Below are 13811 nucleotides of genomic sequence, written 5' to 3'. Positions count from 1 at the left end.
CAAAAACTCTAATTTGAAAAGATAAATGCACACCAATGTTTATAGCAGCACTATTTACAATAGCCAAGACATGGAAACAACCCAAGTATGTGTATGTGTATGTGTACACACACACACACACACACACACACACACACACACACACAATGGAATATTACTCAGCCATAAAAAAGAATGAAATATTGCCATTTGCAGCAACATGGATGGACCTAGAGGATATTATATTTAGTGAAGTAAGTCAGACAGAGAAAGATAAACACTATATGACATCACATACATGGAATCTAAAAAAATAATACAAATGAATGTATATACAAAACAGAAACAGACTCACAGACATAGAGAACAAACTTATGGTTACCAAAGGGGAGAGGGAGAGAGGGAGGGAGTGAGGGACAAATTAAGAGTATGGGATATTATATCACTTATATATGAAAACTAAAAAAAGGTACAAATGAACCTATATACGAAACAGAAACAAAGTTACAGATGTAGAAAACAAACTTATGGTCACCAGGGAGTAAGTGGGGGTGGGGGGGGAGGGATAAATTGGGAGATTGGGGTTGACATAAACACACTACTATATATAAAATAGATAACTAATAAGGACCTATTATATAGCACTGGGAACTCTACTCAGTACTCTGTAATGGCCTATATGGGAAAAGAATCTAAAAGAAGAGTGGATATATGTATATGTATAGCTGATTCATTTTGCTGTACACCTGAAACTAACATGTTGTAAATCAACTATACTCCAATAAAATTTTTTAAAAATTTAAAAAAAGTATTGGATTAACAGATACAAACTACTATACATAAAATAGATAAGCAACAAAGATTTACTGTATAGCACAGGGAACTATAAACTTGTAATAACCTTTAACGGAATATAATGTGGAAAACAATATAAACGAATCACTTTGCTGGACACCTGAAACTAACACAATATTGTAAATTAACTACTGCAATAATTAAAAAAAAAAGAATGATGGTATCACCACATTGAATTATTAAGATCAGAGGAAATAACCAACCTAAAGTGCACACATGGTAGATGCTCCGTAAATATTAGTGTCCCTTCCCTCCCACCTTTCACTTCAATCCTATATTGAGGGATGTAGAAAACCCAAATTACCAGCTTACTGAGGATGATCATTTAGTCATTCTTTCAGGGACTCATGGCAGATTTCTGAGTATTTTGGAATTTGAAAGACAAATAATTGAGTGAGTATAGGAAAGGGAGAAACTAACAACAACAATAATATTTTTTGCTGGTTGCTTTACATACATTCTCTTTTTTAATCCTCAAAAAAAAAAAAACTCTCTAAGGGAGCTTGGGTTTCTTCCATATTGAAGATTATTTTCTTACCTAACATAATATTAGTATTACTTAATTCATCTTGGTTTGTGTGTGGGTAAACCTCCATAACCTTGAGATGGGCTTTTTAAAAACATGAGTAAGGTTCCAAATTAAGGCACACTGCAACCAGAGGAGAGTCAGCTGTAACCACCCAGTACAGATGGAGGAACACGGCCTCGTGTGCAAATGTGCTCCACTGATATGGAACTTGGTGTATTTTCCATTTGTGTGTAGCATATACATACTTCTTCACTAGGGGTAATTAATTCAAAATGTAAAGTTTCTTTAAAATAACTGGTAGAGAAAACGAGTCTATGTTATTTTTCAGTTTCTTTTTTATCAGCTTATCACAACTTGATGTTATACAGAGTTCATGATTGGAATGTTCCTTTATTACTCACCCTAAATCTTGGCTGGCGGTCAGGACTCTCCCAAGTCCTTGGGTATGGCCCTAGGGCTTTGGAGCAGATTAGTATCCAGATAGCTTTGGAGCAGATTAGTATCCAGATAGTTTTTCTCTCATTTGGCTATGCTTTCTTCCTATTCCAGACAAGGGGGTACTGATGGGCTCAAAGACATCTGCCATGCCCTGGTTTCTCTGCTGTAAATGCTTCTTTTGGCTTCCCCAAAGCTCCTCATTTCCTTAAGGTATGGGATAAGCGGTTCTAACCAAAACACCCTAGAATACAGCACAGCTCTAAAAAAGAAAGAACTTTCTTTTTCTCACGTGATATAGATTGAACAGGAGCATTGAGGGCCAGCCGGAGGGCTGTCCCGTGAGGTCATTCAGGGAAGTCGGTCCTTCCATCTGGTGCTCCACCATGCCCTAGGGTGATGTTCTCACACCCCGGGGTCAAAGATGGGCTGATGCATGGCTGAGTTTCAGCCCAAGGGAAGAATGAAGAAAGTTTACCAAGTGACTATGTCCTTAAGGAGATAATCTAGACTGAGCACACATTACTTCATTTCCCAGTGGTCTAAATTTAGTCATAAGGTCACTCCCAGTAGCAAGGAAAGCTGGGAAATGTAGTTGACGACCTAATGCCCATGTGTCTAGCTAGAACTCAGGGAGTTCTATTATAAAAATAGAGGAGAAAGGATACCGAGAGATGAGAGTAATCTCAGCCACACTCTAAAAGACAAAAGTTAAAAGAGAAGAGTAGTGGACTTCCCTGGTGGCGCAGTGGTTAAGAATCCACCTGCCAATGCAGGGGACATGGGTTCAAGCCCTGGTCCAGGAAGATCCCACATGCGGCGGAGCAACCAAGCCTGTGCGCCACAACTACTGAGCCTGTGAGCCTAGAGCCTGTGCTCCGCAACAAGAGAAGCCACCGCAATGAGAAGCCCCCGCACCGCAACAAAGAGTAGCCCCCGCTCGCCGCAACTAGAGAAAGCCCATGCACAGCAACAAGGCCCAATGCAGCCAAAAATAAATAAATAAATTTATTTAAAAAAAAAAAAGAGAGAGAGAGAAGAGTACCTATACAATGGTAGAACACATTTTTTTTTTTTTGCCCCAACCAAGAGGTATTCTCCCATTTTAAAGTTTTCAGTATCTCTCCTCCACAACTATCCTTATGTGGCAGCTTCTCGCTATGTCCTCAACAGCACCCTGTCACTGCACTTGCCTCCCCCAAATCCATTGTTGACACAGAAGCCAGCAGGATCTTTTTCGAATGTAAACTAGGCAACATCACTTCTCTGCTTGGAACTCACCAAAGACCTCTCTTTGCAACAGAGAATCAAATCTAAATTCTGTACTGTGGCCTGGAAGGCTGCCCTACTGGCTTCTGCTTCCTTCTCTTCCTTCTCTGTACTCTGCCAGTTTTTGCTGTTTTCCCTGAATATACCAAGCTTGCTCTCATCTTGGGTCTTTCCCTCCTGCTGTTCCTCCTGCTCGAGGCCATATCTTCACAAAGTGTCTCCTTCTAATATTCAGTCTTCAATCCAAATGTGACCTATTCAGCGAGGGCTTCCACAAACTCTCAGCTAAAGCAGCCTCATCCTCCCAGTTACTATCTGTGACATTACCTCAAAATGTCCTTCATAACATGCGTCTTGACCACTGTTATTTATTGTTTACGTGTTTATAGCATATAAGCTCCTGGAGGCAGAACACTATCTTGTTCACCACTGTATCCAGAACTCCTACTGGGCAGCTGTGAACACAGAGCAGGCACTCCGTGAATATCTGTTAGCTGATAGGCTTGAGCTTTGTAAAATAGTAAAACTATTTATCTGACAGCCATTAGCACAGGACCTTGCACATAGTAGGTATTCATTAAATATTTATTGAATGAATAGAAGTAGCTACAAACTCCAGTGAATCAGAGAGACAAAGGATGCCATTTGAAAAGGCTTTACGTAATATTTTGTGCTAAATTAATAATTTTCTGAACATTAAAGAAATCAATAATCGTTGTAAAAAATAGAGATAAGTATAAAGAAAAGTCATAACTCTGAAAGAAAACCATCGTCGACATCTTGGTAAATATACATATAGATTTTTGTTCCTATATATGTGAATACACACAAGATTTTTAAAAATTGGCATCATATGTATACGCAGTTTAAATAGAAAACTTCTCAAGTATAGTCATCAAGAAATAATGCTTATTTTAAAGTATGAGGATGAACATTAAGGTACATTAGACTGTGTGTTTTACTTACGTATTTCAGGTGGTGATTACAGAAAATAGAGAATGAGATTTGCATGGACACTTCTTTCAGCAGCCAGACCCATGTCCCATGCTGAGGGCTCTCTGCAGAGCAGGGAAAAAAAAATTTCCGGAAAAGTTTGTCAAGCCTGAGATGCTGCTTATTCTTATTTAGATCTAATTCTCCTTCCTTTCGACAGAAATGCACTGATTGCTTATATTTTCACCTTTCCTAGCAAAAGATAATGAATATCACTGGAAGAAAACTATCAAGACCCGTATTTTTACCTTTACCATAAACTTATATATAATACAAACTCCCACGATGGAACTGTATAGTTAGGCTATGCTATCGAAATGTCAGGAGCGGTGTGTTCCTTGGAGGTGAGGGGAAACAACTAGATTTGGAAATCTGGTGTACGAATGTATATGAATATACAAATGACATTTATAGATCCAGATATACCCATCCACCCATGAATATATATAGTTGGCATCAAGTCACTAAGCATAAAAATGTTGTGGGTGCTTACAACTTCTTTTAAAAAGGCATTATTTGCATTAAAACTATGTCTTCTAATTTCCAAAATAGTCTGTGTAAGGAGTTGGGAAATTTGGGTTAAAAGATAACAGGGAAAAAAGGAAACACTGGAAAAAAATTGGAAAAGTATGCATATAAATATCACAGTCTTCTGTGTTTTCAGCCTTTTATATATGTGGAAGAAAGTGCCATTGTGTTTCCGATTCTGACTTTGCCCAGCTGCCTGTGTGACTTTGGCCAGGTCAGTTCCCCTCCCTGAGCTTTCGTGTCTTCATCACCAAAGTAAAACAAGAGAGAGAAAAGGAAAGAAGCCAGCACTTGTTACACCAGGCAGCCCACCTAAGCAGTACAGAATGTCCCATCCAGCTTTAGCATTCCGTGATTATTACTGTTAAAAAATATATCAATTGTGTTATTTTGTACAGATTAATTATATAAGTTATTGCTTTTTTTTTTCCTCTTGCCTTTTTTTGTCTGTTAAAAGGATGTTGGGGAAAAAAAAAGGGACCTTAAGGGCTTCCCTGGTGGTGCAGTGGTTGAGAGTCCGCCTGCCGATGCAGGGGACGCGGGTTCGTGCCCCTGTCTGGGAAGATCCCACAGCGGGGGAGGCCATAAGAGTGAGAGGCCCGCGTACCACACACACACAAAAAAAAAGGATGTTGGTAGGTAATTTTGCTAAACGGTGCTTTATCTGCTTAAAATTTCTTGTGTGGTATCTACCAACATTACTGACATTTTTAGTACCTATCAGTTATACTTCGAAAGCCTCTGATGGTGGTTGAAGTTTTAGTTGAGTCAAAACCCTCCTCAGGTGGGTTTACCATGGCTATTCCTAAAAGGAGGCAGCAACCTGTCTCAGGAAGACTGTGGTAAAGAACACAGCCGTTTCAGAGCTGTGGCCAGTGAGACAGGGGACTGGATGGGGAAACAAAAGTGTGCTCTATGGTGGTCAGGAGAGAAAAGGTACTTGCCGTAAGTGATTGTTGGTATGTGAAAATAAAATTATGCTGAAGTCCTCTAAATCTTGTGAATGCTAAAGACTCCATTGTATCCACAAAACAACTCTCTGGAAAGGAAACACGTGACCTGAAAATTTCCTGTTGTCTTGGACAAGGGCCTGGAGGGTGAGAAGAGAAAACAACATGTAACCAAAAGGGATGACATAAAGAATGCTCACATGGCAGTCACTGTTAAAATACACAGTTAAAACTTTCAGGATAGAAGGAACAGACTCATGGAGGCGCCCCATCCAGTAGTGGAGACTCTCAGGCTAAGGCCCAGCCACAATTCTAAAACCTTAGAATAAAGTCAACGGTCCCTCTGATTGTTTACAACAATGCCTCCTTTAGAACTTCTATTTGAGGAGTTGGGGTGGAGCAACGAATAAAAAAACCCTTTCTGAGCTTGCCTCACATCTAGCTTGAAAGTAGAATTTCTTTACTGGAACTGCTGATCTGTAAGGCTACGAGTTTATGTGGGTTTCAGTGGGCTTTTAGAGCTCAAGCATGTGTATAGTCTACTTGTTTGTGTGACAACGCTGCACATACACACACACACGCACACGCACACACACACACACACACACACACGCACCTGCCTCATTTATACCTCCAGGCTAGTGTTTCTCAGTCTCAGAACTATCGATATTTTGGGCCAGATAATTCTTTGCTGTGGGGCTGTCCTGTGCACTGTAGGATGTTCGGCAGCAGCCCTGGCCTCATCCGCCAGATGCCAGGGGCCCCCCCTCCTCCCGCCGCCCCCCCCCCACCAGATGTGACAACCAATAACGTCTCCAAACATTGCCAAGAGTCTCCTGGGGGACAGAATCTCCCTTAGTTGAAAATCACTGCTTTAGGCTGAGATGAGGACTTTTAGTGAAGGGGAAGAGAAGATTCCAAGAGAGTGAGGAAAGATTCAGATATTTAGTCTTAAAGTTATTCTGTTTATGGAAAAGTTATTCAAAGATGCCTACAAGTGTTTTGAGGAACCTGATTTTATTCCAAGCAAGCCAATATTACAAATACTATTTTAAACTGTAACTTATAACTGCTTTTCAACAGAATGTCTTACTGGATTCAAGCATTTGCCTTGAAGAATGCTATCGATTCAGTCACTGTTTCATCACTTGTGGCGCTGTGGCCTTCCCCATGGAAGAGCATCAAGTGGTGCTTTCCTTTCTTCCCCCAAACTTTGCAAATTACTTTGAAACACTGCCGAAAACACATTTTAGCAGAATAACTTATTTTTTACTGTGATTCTCTAAGAACCCACTGTGTCTACTAGCTAGGAGAGCAACTATCTTTATTCTTAACATAACTGAGACATAGTTATCTAGATCCATTTTACCATGTTGCCACACAGACTTAAAATATTTTGTTACCAGCAAAATTGTAATTTGCAGACAACACTGACCTTACTGAATAACCTTATGACCAAACCTCATTATCTTCAGAGAGACTAAAAATTGATATACCTTAATCTGAAGCTTCAGGATACACCCTTCTTCAGTGTTTACATCTTACCTTGTATTTTGCTCCTAAAGAATAGAAAACAACCACAAATGGTAAGGTTTTGTGTGTGTGTGTGTGTGTGTGTGTATGTATGTGTGTGTTTATTGGTAGTAGCATTCCAGGCCCCTTCCTTCTATAATTTATTTCAACTATCACTTATTGAACACTGACTGTGGACCAGGATTTGTACCAATTTTAAGCAGATTTTATTTTCACAGAAAAATCAGATATATTTCTTTTAAAACTGTGCTGTAATTAATCTTTTCTCCATTATTTTGATATTAATGAAGATTACCACAAAAACTACTGGCTTTTCCAGCTGTAAATGTAGGACAGAAATCAATGAATAGGAGAGAGGGACTCTACACAAGATAGGCTGGGTTTTTATAAAGCCAAACATCTAGCTTTATAAGATTACACTATGTGGTGAAAATTCTGTTTCCTATTGTTTTACTACTTGTAGACAAGTAAACAAACAAAAAAATGCTCTTGGGCTAAATTTTTATTTTTGGCTAGATGGATGGCAGGCCCAGAAGAACATCACAGGTAAAACTCTTGAAACATCTGTTTCAGACAATTTCTGGAAAAAATATATACTTTCTGGCCTATAAATTATTCATCATATTTTTCCATATTTGCTACTGATTTACTAGTAATGTGTTAAATGTAAGTAAATAGGAATAGCATAAATATTGCCAATACATTTAAGAGTTTTAATTTTAACTTCAATTCTTACTTGCTTTTAGATGCGATCTTCTGTGTTAGGTGCCGGCCCCTAATCTGGTGTCGATTTACTTGGCTGAGGAGTTATGTAAAATTATCCAACTGATATAGGCCAGGTGTTCACAGCTCTTTATGCATCAGGGACTACACTGAAAGCTTTCCAAGAGTAGGTGGCCGTGACCTATAGCAAGCATGACAAAGACAGCACCTGGGCCTATTTGCAGTGTCCCTTAGGCAAGTTTTATCCACAAACTCACCAACCTCCTCCAAGCTCCCTGCCCCCCATCCTAGTCACATTCCCTCTCCCCAGTCACCTGAAAGAACTGTCTTTGACCCCTTCCTGCATTGAAATGGAGAGTTTGCAGCAGCACAATGGCCTCACGCTCTTCCACGAGTGCAATCCGTGCTGCTTCTGCATCTGTCACCTCCTACATCTCTAGCTAGTCTGAGCGGTACAAAGCACCTAGAACCTCAGAAAATGACTTTCCGAAGCTTTCCAACCTCAGCTCTATACGTCACAGAAAATAGTACGTTTGCCATCTTTTAACAGTGTTATTTTTAAAACCTCTCTTGCTCTTCCTCTCATTCTTTTCTTTTTATGTTGTTTCTAATTCTTGTTTCTTGGTTATTCTTTTCAAGAAGGGAGAAGAAGTGGGTTGAAAACCAACTAGAAGATACTGGAGAAGGAAAGGAGACCCGCTAGAGGAGGGTACAAGAGGAAGATGATCAGTATTAGTTTTGGAACAAGGCTGCTGCTTCTAGTTAGAAATGATTTGTTTGGTGTAGGGATGTGTAGCTGCAATCACGGAGCCACCAAGTGGCCAGAATCTTAACAATGTGCTTCCTAGCTCTGGCAGCCAGCTCTCCTGTCCTTCTGTCACTCACAGCTCTAGTGCCTTCATATGAAGGCTGCTCAGAAATGAGTTGAAGAAGTACAGGCAATTGTTATGGGTTGAAATATGTTGAAGTCCTAACCCCCAATATCTCAGAATACGACCTTATTTAGAAATAGGGTCACTGCAGATGTAATTAGTTAAGATGAGCTCATACTGGATTAGGGTGGACCTGTAATCCAATATAACTGGCGTTCTTATTAAAAGGGGAAATTTGTGTATGAACACACACAGCCACGAAGAATATCACATGAAGTTTGGAGTTTCGCTGTTATAAGCCAAGGAACTATCAGAAGCCAGAAGAGAGGCTTGGAACAATCCTTCCCTGTGCCTTCAGAGGAATTAAGGTCCTGCTCACACCTTGATCTCAGACTGCCAGTTTCAAGAACCATGAGACAATAGATTTTTGTTGTTTAAACCACTCAGTCTGTGGTAATTTGTTAAAAGACAGGCCAAGCAAACTAATACAACAATGTAGCAATGATGGAGCTGTCCTGCTCTTGACTAGAATCTCCCTGGAGGGGTGCAGCTTTGATGTGGCTAAGAAATGTGCACCATCCAATCCAAACACCTAGAATGGAACCCATGTGTATTGATAATAGACATATACGTGTAAGGACACAAATGAAAACACACTGCAACAATTTCTAAGAAACTCCATGAAAATAATAATTGCTGAGGCTACTTGTTATGGTTATCATAACCAAATTATAAAAACCTGTGGTCACTCTTGGGCTTCTTAAATGTCAGCAGATCTGTATCTCCACCTACCAGGGCAATTCCAGGAGCTGAGCACTCCTGGTCACCTCCTTCTATAATTTGGCTCAACCAACATTTATTAATATGACTATGTAATAAGAATTCTAAGCAATGGCAGTTGAATAAAGCATCAGACACAATCCCAGTCCTTAGGCAGCTTATTGTATAGTAACTAATAAGGCAGATTTCTGGAAGAATCTTTCATCTATGAACCTATAGGGCATTCTGTCCATTTACACCCAGGAATGTTCAAGACTCTTAGTACAGGTGATGGGAACACAACTCAAGCTGGCTTAAACAAACACACAAATAAAACCCTGTGTTTTTTGAGGGTGAAAATATGACTTAGTCAGTGTATTAGTCAGGGTTCTCCAGAGAAACAGAATCAACAGAAGACAGAGAAAATGAGAGAGAAAAGGTAGGGGAAGGGTGGAGGAAGGGAAGGAGAGACAGACAGAGAGAAGAGATTTCTTTAAGGACTTTGCTCACGTGATTGTGAGGGTAATTTTTAGGGCAGGGCAGCAGTCTGGAAACTCAAGCAGTGTTTCTATGTTGTAGTCTTGAGGAGAATTCCTTCTTGGGAAATCTATCTTTGTTCTTAAGGCTTTCAGCTGATTGGATGAGGCCTACCTACATTATGGAGGGTAATCTGCTTTACCCAAAGTCTGGTGATTTAAATGTTGATCACATCTAAAAAATACATTCACATAAATGCCTAGACGGGTGTCTGACTAAACAACTGGGCACCGCAGCTTAGGCAAGTTGACACATAAAGTTAACCACCACAGGCGGAGTAGAATCCATGGAGTGCCCCAAAGTTATCAGGAACCCACCCCTCCCCATCTTCCTTAGTGAAGGCTTTGGCTGGCTCATCTTCCAGTTCATGCCCTGCTGAATCAATCACTGTGGCTGAGGGAATGCAATGCCCTGACTAGGGTCAAGAATGGGGAGAGAGGCTGTTGTGTTTCAGAAGGGATGCTGAGAAGGCATCAGGAGCTGTTTAACTAGAAGGATCTCACCAACCAAAGGGTATGGGGTAGGGGAGTGTGGTTTTGAAGGAAAAGGAAACATTCTGGGCAAATCCAGTCCTTGGGTACTTAAAGATGGGAAGGAGAAGGGAGAGAGAAGAGACCCTTTGGGAGACACGAAGTGTTCTTGCTGGAATGTCCTCTACGTTCCTGCCACTGGAGGTGGGCCGTTATATCAGTGGTCACACCACAGACCACATGCAACGAATAGGCTTATATCACATTAGCTTGATCTACACTACCTTTGAATCTCATGAAATTTTCCTTTGAGGAAAATTTAGTTTTTCTCATTGATTTAAAGTCAGTAATTTCTGTTCCTCTGAGCACGGAATTGCTTTTAATTATAAATGTATGACATTTAAAATTATTTAAATACAAATATTTTTACACCAAGGGGTGTGGAATGCAGGGTGTGGGATGTGGGGATGGAAGCAATGAATTTTTTCCTGTGCAGAAACCCTGCTGGAAAAATATTTTCCCTTAGTCACCGTTCCGAAAATCATCCCTCTCAGGGATGCTTGTTATTTAAAATTAAATGGAATTGGCATTTAGAGATTTTTGAATAATTTAGCTGGACTTGTTTCAGTGATTACATAATGTTTGCAAATGGGTCAAGGTCCCAGTCACATCGGGGAATTAATAAACGTATCTGTTTATGTGGCCATTATTCATCTGCCTCCCCCCACCCTCATCTGCTTCCACCACCAATGGCTGCTACCCCTACTCCTCTCCACACTGGACGCTCCTTGAGGACAAAAACTACCTTTATTTATCTCACTCCCGGTGTGGTCTCTGACATATGGAGTTTACTGCATCAGTGTGTGTTGAGTTGCACTAAACATTGGTATTCGGGGAGCCTGGGCTCTTAGGAAGGTAGAGAGTTCTGTGGATTCTCAGTGAACAAAGCTCCTTTAGAACAAAAGTCAACAACATTATAACAACGACAGCTCTACAAATTTCTACATGCACAGCTGCAACTGTTGGCAGCTGCGTACGACAAAAATCTTACATGCAGCTAATGTCTGTCAAATATTGGAAACCAACTGTAGGCAAAATCTGAAGTATGTTTTCTATACCCTCACTCTTCACCTTTAAAAAAAAACTTCTCTTTTTAAACAACTCTCCCAACCATCCTTCTCTTTTCCATGTTCAAATCTTCCCTACCCTCTTCATTCCCTCCTCCTATCGAAATAGGAAAGGACCTCACTTTAATCATTTTTACTTGTAAATTAATCAACTGATTATAATTCGGAATTAATGAATTTCATTTGAATTTTTTCTCTATTATAAAATGAAAGAATGTGTTACACTCTGAAAGGAAAGCCAGGTATGAATAAGCAGATGGCAACAGTTCTCCCGTCCATCTACAGGTGCCTCCTTTCTTCTCTCCCTTTCTTTCTGCTTTCCTTCTTGGGGAAAGGGTGGGCACAGACAGGGTTACTCTGAAGACCAATCCTAGCAGTACACTGATTTTCTTTTTTTCAATAAATTTATTTATTTAATTTTGGGCTGTGTTGGGTCTTCGTTGCCGCACGCAGGCTTTCTCTAGTTGTGGCGAGCGGGGGCTACACTTCGTTGCGGAGCACGGGCCTCTCATTGCGGTGGCTTCCCTTGCTGCGGAGCATGGGCTCTAGGCGCATGGGCTTCAGTAGTCGTGGCACATGGGCTCAGTAGCTGTGGCTCGCGGGCTCTAGAGCACAGGCTCAGTAGTTGTGGCACACGGGCTTAGTTGCTCTGTGGCATGTGGGATCTTCCCAGACCAGGGCTCGAACCCGTGTCCCCTGCATTGGCAGGCAGATTCTTAACCACGGCACCACCAGGGAAGTCCCCAGTACACTGATTTTAATTCTTTGAGGGTGACTAGAGGGAATCAAATAGAAAAGGTGGTTATGGTCTTTTTCTACCTCAAACACCTACTTCCGGGACCTGAACAGGGCCATGGATGATGATGATCCGTTTCTCTACAGAGGGTAAGTCCATCTTGTACCCTAGCCACTTCAGGCAGATAGTCCCTTCCCTGGGTACAAATAGTCCCCACCTTGTACCCTAGCCACTTTAGGCAAATAGTCCCTTCCCTGGACTCTTTTTCTTTCTTTTGAACACAGGACAGTCCCCTCTCCCAAATTTAACCCTACTCCTTCCATCCATGAACTTTAACAAAAACTACCATGGGCCAACTCAGTTGGACCTGCATTGTTAGGAGTTTGCAAACTTTATTGCTAATCTGAATACAACCCTGCAAGATAGGTTAATATTGTTTCCATTTTACATTTGAGAGTCCCAGAAGCTGGAAACATCCCAAGATCACAGCACTAAGTGGCCAAGTCTAGAAGCTTGAGTCTTGCAGCTCCAAAGCCCATGTCTGCTCCCAGATGTGCTTTAATGTCATCTGGCAGTCTGGCATTCATTTTTAAAAAACTGACGGTATTTTTATTCTGCTGCCTCCCTAACCTGACATCTTGGATCACAGCCTCATGCCTCCTATGTTATTTCTGCCCTCACTTGAATGTCTCTGGGGTACTTCACATTCCACCTGATCAAAACCGAATTCAAAACTGCTCCTATGTTCCCAGTCTTCAATTCAATCAACTCAGATGCTTAAACTAGAAACCTAGGACCCTTGACTTTTCCCTTTTTCTCACTCTCTTTTTAAAAAACTGGTCACCAAGTCCTACAGATTCTTTCTCCCACAAACACATACATACATACACATACAGTGTAGACCTACTCCTGGACTCTCATTTTTCATTTTGTAAGAGTTCTAACTGTTCTCTCTTTCAAACCTCCATGTTGCCATCAAAATATTTTTTTTCTAAAATATGTATTTGGTCAGAATTCCTTAGCCTGGCATAGATGGCCCTGTCTCCCTCCCATCCCTATTCCCTATCACAACCCTGACTCCTTGGCCCATTCCTAAACTACTACGTCCTTTGAATCCATGCTTTCACACCTGCTGAACTTTCATCTTCTTTTTCCATGTGGCCACCCCTATTCACACACCAACCCCAAGCTCAAATGTCATTCCTATACACCCACCAAACCCAAGTTCAAATGCTGTAAAGCCCTCCCTAACTTCTCTGGGATACTTGGTCCTCTTGCACTTCTACAGCTGCCGATACATACCTTGATGATAAGAACACATACCTTTGTACTTGTGATGTCTGCTGACAGTGTACCTCTTGCCCCCACTAGAAGGAGAATTCTATCTGGGCAGAGATCTAGTATCATCTGTGCTTGGAATGCAGATATCTCGCACCGTTTCTGGCGTGTAATAGATCCTCAGTAAATATCGTTGGGCTGGGCTTAACTGAAGTGTATCTGAGGAATGAGGGGCTCA

The 13811-nt window shown here is 41.0% G+C and overlaps 1 long non-coding RNA gene across 2 annotated transcripts in view; it reads right to left on the bottom strand.

The window, feature by feature from the left end:
- Positions 1 to 13811, bottom strand: part of LOC132522216 (uncharacterized) — a 76337-nt gene that overhangs the window by 34106 nt on the left and 28420 nt on the right. For both annotated transcript variants that reach the window (XR_009541119.1, XR_009541118.1), the window contains exons 3-4: positions 5529 to 5678; positions 4034 to 4121 (exon numbers count right to left, since the gene is read on the bottom strand). This is a non-coding gene — a long non-coding RNA (uncharacterized LOC132522216). The remainder of the gene's footprint in view (positions 1 to 4033; positions 4122 to 5528; positions 5679 to 13811) is intronic.

Source organism: Lagenorhynchus albirostris, chromosome 6 (assembly GCF_949774975.1).
Source record: "Lagenorhynchus albirostris chromosome 6, mLagAlb1.1, whole genome shotgun sequence".
Lineage (NCBI taxonomy): Eukaryota > Metazoa > Chordata > Mammalia > Artiodactyla > Delphinidae > Lagenorhynchus > Lagenorhynchus albirostris.
The sequence above is the reverse complement of the archived record's forward strand: the minus strand, read 5'-3'. Positions and strand labels throughout refer to the sequence as shown.